The following is an 8,950-nucleotide window of genomic DNA, read 5'->3' on the forward strand; positions in this document are numbered from 1 at the left end:
CCCCGCCCCCCCCCGCCAGCCGAGCCCCACAGCTCAGGTACAGGCAGCTCCGCAGCGGCTAAGAATATCCTTAGTTTGCTGTTGCCTCATTAACCAGAAATGTGCCTTTTCTGCGACGCCTTCGGAGCAGCCCAGCAGTTTAATTAGTAACTACGATAAAAGCTACCAGTGCTGTTTGGAGACAGGGTTTCTAAATCCCTGTCATCCCGGACAACGTGTGGATGGAACCGTCGTGGAGTTGGAGCCTTCAGTCCCCTCCGCCAGCATCCATCTCGGCAGAAGGGATGCACAGCTCCATGCGGGCTCTGCCTGGGAATGGGCATGGATCTGAATCTTTCTCAGGCAGGACAGGGTATTTTTTTTCAGACATTGTCCAGTGAATACTGTGCATCATCTGTATGTGTGTCCTGTCCAGAGTGGCAGAGAGGAACTGGAAGGTAGGGAGCTGAGGAAAACCCCCAGAGAGCCACTGCTGATGGCCAGGTGCCTGCTTCTCCCTGCTCAGCACTCTGCTTTCCCCCTAGAAAACAAAGCTGCCGTCATACGAGTGCCCATAAAACACGAGGCATCCTGAGTGCAGAGATTAGTGGTAATTTTACAAGGACTCAAATAACGTCGGTCTGCAGGGTGCAGCACTGCCTTGAAAGGGAACAGCAGGCATTTCCCCTGGAAGCAAGTTTCCTCTTTAGAGCAGTTTACGGCCGAGGTGCAGTGTCACATTGTGGCACAAATACGCTGACAGCCTCTGGTTTGGAAGATGAACATTTGATACCTCTTTCTGCTGCCAAAATGCGCTGCCCAGACCCAACTCCCAGCACGGTTATTTTTTGAAGCATTATGTAATTGGATTGCATGGTCAGTAGTGCTTCCTTAACAAGCCTTTCAGCAAACCCTCTGCCTGCTGCAGCCAATCCTCAACCCTTACATACACACTTACTCACGCAGGCTCAGTCTGGAGTAAACTCGCTGCTAAATACAGTTAGAAAACAGACGAAACCAGGCTGGGAATAGATCATCTGCTTCCCTGCGCTACGTGAGCCATGGTGTGGCCAAGTCCTGGGTGCTGCTGGTATGAAAACGGGGTCATGCTGACAAATCCCAGCTGAGGGGTCACCGCTGCCTCCTCTGCTGTGCCTCTCCCTAACAGGATAAAAAAATCTGTTTTTTGGAGCACGGATAGGAAACTGAACCCAGTGTCCTTGTCTGCTCTCGCCCTACCATGACTGCCCTGAGCTTTGGGGACCAGCTTTGGGAAACCTCTCCGCAGGCGCTCAGGCCCAGAGCGACAGGGCCTTTATCCCAGGTTTTGGTGAAAGCTGAGGGGCTGAATTAGGAACCGAGGCTCCGCTCAGCTCCCCGGCCTGTCCAGGCACTGTTCCTGCAGCGTGGCCTGCGGGGCCTGGCCTGCTCGGCCCTTCGCCGTGTTTTCCAGGAGCGTCCCTCTCCTCTGGCCGCTGTCGGCCCACGGGTTATGGCTCTGCTGACTCACGGCTTCCTGTTTGTGATTGCTGACTGGTGGCAGCAATTGCAGAAGCAATAAGAGATATTAAAAAGCGTGAACTTCCACTGGGACCAGGAGATACAATTAGGGCTGTGCCAAGAAATACACTGCAGCGAGCTGCGGAGCCCTGCAGCCCCCCGTTCCCTTGCTGCAGGAAGTAGGAAAATGAACATCACTGGCCTTTTATCATCTCTGAACCCAAATAAAAATTGCATTTGACTTCTGAAGCTCACTCTGGCTCTTTTCCATGCTCCTCCTCAAAGCCTTTGATCCAGCCTTCCTGTCTGGGTCTCCTCTACCTGCTGCTGAGATGTAGGGATCCGTGTTCTGTGCTTTCACCTGACTGATTCTCCACGAAAAGCCTGCATGAGGCTGTGTAAAGAGGCTGCTTTAGAAGGCATGCACAATGTAATACTATTTCCATTCTTTTTTTATGGGAAATATCTCTGGGGAGAAGCATGAAAGTATATGGAGAAGGTGCTCTTTGATCATTAAGGTCTAAATGCAGCATCCAAACTGCATGTCTGTTTCTTCATATTATGCTGAAATTCATCTTGAAGTGCTACTTCTGGGTGGGCATTTTCCTGTTTCTTCTTCCTTGGCTTGAGCATTTGGAAGCATTGCCACCAGTTTCATCTCCAGCCCTGGTGAGGATTGTCCCTAAAATTATTTCGCCACCCTATTGTTACTGTATATATCAGTCTTTCAATGTGTGTTTTAATTCCATTTTTAGCCTGATTGTCAGAATGTATGTTCTGGTTATTCAGCTGAGGACAAGAGGTGGAGGATGGTGTTCTATGAACGGTGTGTCACTGGAGGACAGAACATATGCTGAGGCTGATCTTTGATGGATTGAAGCTACAGTAGTTTGCAGCTAAGAAAAAAAAAACCACTTCACTTTTGTGTGAGCATTAAACTGATTTTTAATTTTTTTTTTAACCCTGTGACAGACATAGGGCCGAGAACTGGTACAGAGAACAGACATTAGGGGAAGAAAAAAATCCACCCCAAAACCTCAGTTATTTCAACACATACCAAAAGTGGATTGACAGTGGATGAAGAGGAGGAGGAGGCAATAGTGAACACACAACACAGTTCAAGCTGGCAAGGAGCCCTTTCTTGAAGAATGTAAGTTTAACCTTTAGCATTCAAGTGTCTGGGCTTAAGTGTCATTATGAGCAATACTTTCCTCCAGCACAGCCTCTCCTGCTTGGAGGAGGGTTCTGTGCAACCTCATCCATTTTCCCCTTTCCTGCGTATAAAAATGTGTGTTTCTGGTTGCATATGCTCTGCCAAGGGAGAGCATCTTGGCACAGTGCAGGTGGCCCTGGATGGGTCCGGGCGAGGGTCTGCCTGGCCAAGGGGGCTGTGGAGACTCTTCCACGGCTCTGGACTGACAGAGTGAGTGCTTTGGGGTTTACTGGTTGAATTTAGGCTGAAGGTTTTGTGCCTTGAACTCACAAGTGGAGCTGGCTGGGGCAGGAGGCCTCGGGCTGCCCAGCCCAGGCGCAGCACACCAGGTACCTCGGTTTGCTGTGGCCGCAGGAGGAAGAGGGATCTGCTGGCAAATTGCTTTTGGGAGAACCAAAGTCAAATGAGGAGCGGGAAGGGATGGGCCTGGTGTTGCCGTTGTCATCATCATCCCCTCCAGTGCCAACCTCACCTTTTGTTGGAGGCACATAGAAAAAAATTAGAGAGACAGCAGCAGACGAACATCAGACCTGGCTGTGGACAGGCTGCATGTGCCCCCTCCCCCCCCAAATCATCTCCAGCTGTAAAACACTTCAGGGCTGACAGAAACCACACGCAGCCCAGCCATAACCCAATCTGCAAAGCTGCATTCCAATAACAATGCAGCATGGACCTAAGAAACACTGTCCAGGATTCCCGTGGCAGGATGGGTGCTGGGGTGGGGGGGACCCCCTGACGCTGGGGGCTGGGGGAACCGGGGGGACAGCGAAGCCCCCCAGCCCCCCCTGCTGCTCCCTGGCACTCGCCCCAGCACAGCCCTCCCGGGGCACAAATGAAAGCATTGTTGGCGGCCGGGCTGGCGCTGGGGATGGCTGCGGGGGACGTGGCGCTGCAATCACAGCCTGGGCCCCCAATTTCAATATGCGCCGCTCATGTCGCCGCAAATGTCAGATGTGCTTATGTTAAATACAGGTAATATCGTGGCGTGCGGCTGAGAGCGTGATTCCTGCAGATATCTTGTCTGATGAATTTTGCATCTTGTGTTTGTGATTTTTCTGTACAAAGAAGTACAGGTTTTAGAGGAATAAGAGCAGATATTTACAAAGAGATAACGATGAACTGTTTGATTAACTGCAGCAAAGATGCTATGTCAGATCCGATTTCTCACTGCTTACAACACAGGGAGGACATGGTTACTATATAGTAAGTGCAGCTGGTGCTGGTGCTTGGTGAATAATTCAATGCAGACTTTCCTGCAAATCTCCAGCTTAATTCTGAAATAATTCAGAGGGAAAGAAGGCTGATGGACTATTTTCCAAGGAGCATTTGGTACCTGGCTTGCACGGAGATGAGAGGGTTGCATTGCTGTCACTGCTCCTGGCCCACAGCGGGGGGTGAGCACAGGAAGTGCCAGCCCTGGGCCGGGGTCCCTGCGCAGCGGCTCCGCCTGACAGACTCAGACTCGCCCCCAGACAAGCCAAGGTGTCTTGGTCTCCCTGCTGACACACTCTGAATTCTGTGGAAACCGCCCTGTAGTCCAGAATTCTTCTCAATGCTGAAAATATGTTTTTTTCCCTAATTCTGGGGGAACTATAATTTTGTTTTATAACTTATTTCCCTCTTTTTTTCCTCTAAGATGGTTCCCAAACACTTATTGTGGGATTTTTCATTTAAAATAGTTTTCTAGGGAAATTACTGTGACAGTGATTTAATTGTTTAATTAAAATCTGACATTGATGACAACATAAATACAATAGGCATGAGGTGATAGAGGCATTAAATAAGTGCAATTGTGGAATACATCCATAGAGTGCTCTGAGCACATGGAGCCGCTCACAAAGAAATGATGTTCAATATTTATCAGGTTAGTGACTTCTAATTAAATGCCAAGACTTTTTTCTTCATTTCTCTCAAAAAGCCAAGAAACATATAGATGTATTCCAAGTGTTTATTTCCATGGCAAACACATCCACTCATGTTATGGCCTGCAAAACAAGCAAATGCATGTTACAAACCTGCTGTCTGACTGAGGGGTGTTTACTCAGCCTGGCTGCAGCAGCCTTGCCAGGTTTGGGGACAGCTGGAATAGCCCACAGAGGTCCTGTCACTCCCACTGCCTAGAGCACAATGTCTTTTAATAATCAGGTAAAACCCCAGAAATATATTTGAGACAAAAGAATAAATGTTTCTTTGAACATGTCCCCCAGCCCAAACCCCCCCCCCCCCCAAATCCTACAGCATTTCTTCTAGAGCAATAGTCTCTTCCCTCCAGCATCCCCGTGTCTCAGGAATACGGGCAGCAGCCCCCCCAGTAACTGAGGCAAACGTGACTGCAGAAGAAATCCCTGCTATCTGGCTGAAATTGCTCAGCAGTGTGGCTCTCCAGCCGTGCTGCATTTTTGCATCCCAACAATGACTGTGCTGCTGCTGGAATATCCCTTTCCATGCTTCTTGCTGGGCGTCTCTAAATGGTATCAACTCACTTCTGCGGCTCAGCAAGCCCTGTGCAATCCATCGCCGTCGATTGCCTGCCCTTTCCCCCTTCCAAACCCAGAACAAACACATCTGCTCCAGCTTGACTCCCCTCAACCTTCCCCCCTTCTCCCGCTCAACTCCACACAAACAAACTTTCCAAAGGAAAAGCTAGCTTACCTGGCCAATGCTTTGGGCATAGAGTCATACAAACTGATCAAGGCAGACATCCTAACTCCAGCACAGGGATTTGATTGCAAATTTCCATTGCAAAGGAGCAGAGGGAACTGGAAATCTGACAAATGCCTTCAAATTGACCCGTGTTTCCACAATGCACGCAGTGTTTAAAATGAATGGCAGACTTTATCATTTGGAGCTCCTTCAAGGACTCTGGCCTTCCATGCTTTGTTCTGATTCTTCAGACACATTTCCAAGAAGCACAGAGCTATGAAAGTGGATGATATTATGGAGACTTTTTCTAAGCTGGACCTCCCCCCTCCCAACAATAATTTTTAAAGCCTGAATTTTAAAAGATAGCCTGGAACTTTTCTTTTAGCTCTCCCCATACATCAGCCTTTTGTGCCTCGTCAGCCTCTGGCACCGCAGAGCCTTGGCCCAGTCCCCCTGTGCTGGGCGGTGAGCAACGGGATACGCTTGTGGGATCCCTAAAAATTCACCCGAGTCCAGTGCTGTCACCACAGCCTTATGCAAATGCGGCCCACCCCTGCCTCCCGAGCCCCTGGCAGCCAGGTCATGTCTCCAGGGGAGGACCTGATCTCCCTGCAGAACCCAGGGAACTGGAGCTGCTCACCCCCATTTTACATGTTAAAGATAACAACTATTCTTGCGGAGAGTCCTGTACAGAAAGCCATATTTGCTGCCTCGGAAAAACATTTTGCTTCAAAGTTGTTCCTCTTAATTTGTATATATTTCTACAAATAATAACTTCCCTTTAAAGCACCGCTATTTGTTCCATCTGTTCAAAGTAACATAGAAATGAAATGATACAATTCTTTGCGCAAATACATCAGATATGGCATGAGACAAAAAAATGGGTTAATCTAATAATTCAGCTGTGTCTTTACCAAGTTTCCTATGGGAAAAATCAGTCTTATTTTCCCTGCAGATCTGATACTAAGAGCTTCTTTCTACTAAGCACATTAAAAGCTATTTGAACCCAAAATCCCATCTATGCGTATGCAGAGATACACATATAGAAACAAGAGGCATCCGCACGATTGCAGATGAGGCTGTATCAAAATTTCTAATCAAAGTAAGGGAAGCCCCTTTTTATATTTTAGCATTCAGATTGTCTTTTTGCCTAGAACAAAGAAATCTTACGGGAAGTAAATTTTTTAGAGGAGACACACATGCACATACATGTAATCATACCTAACGATTTCTGTATGAATTATCCCTTAATTCCTTGGCTGCATTTCAGTCTTTGCGTAGTGGTTTATCCGCTGGTCCTGCAGCCGTTACTTGTTCCTTCCCTTCTTTTCACACACAGCCTCCCCTCATCACCTCTTTTTGCAACCTGGAAAACTGGGAACTCTCTCATTCCCCAGCCCCCAGACGTCTGTCTCCAGGATGAGGGGTAAACCTCTGCCCTCTGCTCATCTGCTGTTTCCCTTCCCAGCCTGAGCTGCTGCCTTGCCAGGAGGGGAGGGAAGATGTCCTAGGACTTGACCCCAGGGCAGAGCCTGCTCGGGCAGGACCAGCTCCCAGGAGGGTGGGGGGGGCGCAGGGCGCACGCCCCTCTCCCCGCTTAACCCCTCCGCTCCTCTGACCTGGCGCCTGCTGCCCTCCTCCCTTTCGGGTCACTCGGGCTCGTCCCGGGAGCGTGACGGAGAAGACGGAGCACCGAGGGGCTGTCGCAGGAGGGCTCCGCGCAGCACGGCCAGAGGAGCAGCGGGATCTCCGAGCAGGGGATGTTTGGTTTGTGTTAACTACCCAGACAGATGCACTTCGGCATGTTTGCCTTTATGGGATCCATATGTTGTCATGGGAAATTAGAGGACAGCGGCACACAGCTAGAATTCACGATGCAAACGCGGAGACAACATCCATGGCTCCAGCCCGCGCCCGCACACGTCCCTGTGGAGGTGCCTATTTCTGGAGCATCCACAGTCACTTCTTTGCTCCCCAACTTCCCGACACATTTCCTTTTGCTTTGCTCTGCAAAAAGTGTGGTCACAGGCAGCATCCGCACCCTGGGCCACCAGATCCACAGCCTCAGGGGAAAAGAGGTACTTCTGAGTTATCCCAAGTGCTAAAGGCAAGGGTTACTTTATTCTTGCCTCAACTTCTTCCTCAACCCACGTTTGGTTCACGTTCAGCAAGAACGACAGCTACAAATTACATGCACCTTCCCAAGCAGCGCACCAAGCAGCCCGAAAAATTCTGATTCCTCCAGGGCTCCCTGGTTTGGGGGTTGGTTGGTTTTTTGGGTTGGCTTTTTTTTTGTTTTTTGTGGTAGTTTGGGGTTTTTTTTGTTTTTGTTTTTTTTTTTTTTGTGTTTCCTTTTTTTTTTTAAGGTTTGGGGTTTTTTGAAAGTGAGTACATTAACAATTATTCTTCCATAAAACCAGACAGACATGTATCAAGCAGGGACTGATTTTTAAGGGCAGCTTTTAAAGGCAAACTGGTCCCCCTCTAGAGTCAATCCAACCACCAGGACTCACGCACAGCATGCCCGGGTGACCGGGCACACCAGGGCTGCAGGTACAACATCCACAGAACCGTGGCAACTCTCGAACCCTGAGTCTTAAAACCTGCGACTTTCTCCCAAACGCAAGACACTTCCAGCAATGCATCAACAGTACAGTCAAATTCCTAATCACCCGTCCTCTTCCTTCACCCCCATCCCACTTAAAGGGACTTGTCAAAATTCCAAATGTCAACCCCCACGTTAAGAAATAGGGAAAGCTCAAGACATTTAATTATAATAGGTACTAACAAACATGCAGTTTATTACCTTGCCGTATAAAATACATCTACATTAAGGTTCTCCCAAATGGAAAAACTGACCGCAACTGCATTCCTTGTTCAGAGCTATGAAACAAACCGGGAAGATAATTATTTGGGTTATTATGAAAAGAAAAAAAAAATAGAAAAGGAAAAAAAAAAGGCAAAAAAAGGCAAAAAAAAAAAAGCTTCTTTAGATTTTCAAGACATGATTTAATTTAGATGCATTTCTGATAGTAATAAAAATAGCTTCTTTTAGAAGGATGAAAAAACTATATTCCTGAAGCCTGGACAGAGGTTCCTTACTGGTTCACCTCCTCCTGAAATTCAAATCCCACGTTCCCAGCGATGATCAACATTTCTCACTAGGGCTGGAATGGGGAGGGAGAAGCTCCTGGAAATAAAAATTTTAAATAATAATCGGACATGGACCCGAGCAGAAAATGAAAAACGTTACCGTTAGGCTAGAGAAATATTTATTTAATCAAAGCAGAGGTTCTGGTGGGACTGGAGGAATGTTGTATCCTTTCCTAAAAAAAAAAAAAAAAAGAAAAAAAGAAAAGAAAAAGAAAAAAGGGGGGAAAAGAGGAGGGGGGTAGGGGGGAGAAAAGAGAAAGCAAGAAAGAAAAAAGGCAGAGGCACAGCCGCCTCCTGGAGTTCCCCATTGTCCGGGGCTATAGAGAGCCCCAGAATGGCATTAAACTCACAAAAGGCACATTGTGCGGGGGACAAAAAAAGCCCCTTCTTCTACAATAACTTTTAGCTTCTTATTTTTAGAAAATGACAAAGCTGCTGCCAGGGATGGCTGGTGAAACCTGT

At 48.0% G+C, this 8,950-nt stretch overlaps 2 long non-coding RNA genes across 2 annotated transcripts in view; one reads left to right on the forward strand and one right to left on the reverse strand.

The window, feature by feature from the left end:
* Positions 1-2,965, forward strand: part of LOC108448458 — a 266,016-nt gene extending 263,051 nt beyond the window's left edge. Inside the window, exon 5 of the long non-coding RNA XR_001864348.1 lies at positions 2,452-2,965. This is a non-coding gene — a long non-coding RNA (uncharacterized LOC108448458). The remainder of the gene's footprint in view (positions 1-2,451) is intronic.
* Positions 2,966-4,390: 1,425 nt separating this feature from the next.
* Positions 4,391-8,944, reverse strand: LOC108448459. The gene is made up of 2 exons (XR_001864349.1): positions 5,345-8,944; positions 4,391-4,677 (listed from the first exon to the last, which is right to left on the reverse strand). It is a non-coding gene; the product is annotated as an uncharacterized LOC108448459 (long non-coding RNA).
* Positions 8,945-8,950: the final 6 nt, after the last annotated feature.

Source organism: Corvus brachyrhynchos, unplaced genomic scaffold (genome assembly GCF_000691975.1).
Source record: "Corvus brachyrhynchos isolate BGI_N302 unplaced genomic scaffold, ASM69197v1 scaffold365, whole genome shotgun sequence".
NCBI classification, from domain to species: domain Eukaryota; kingdom Metazoa; phylum Chordata; class Aves; order Passeriformes; family Corvidae; genus Corvus; species Corvus brachyrhynchos.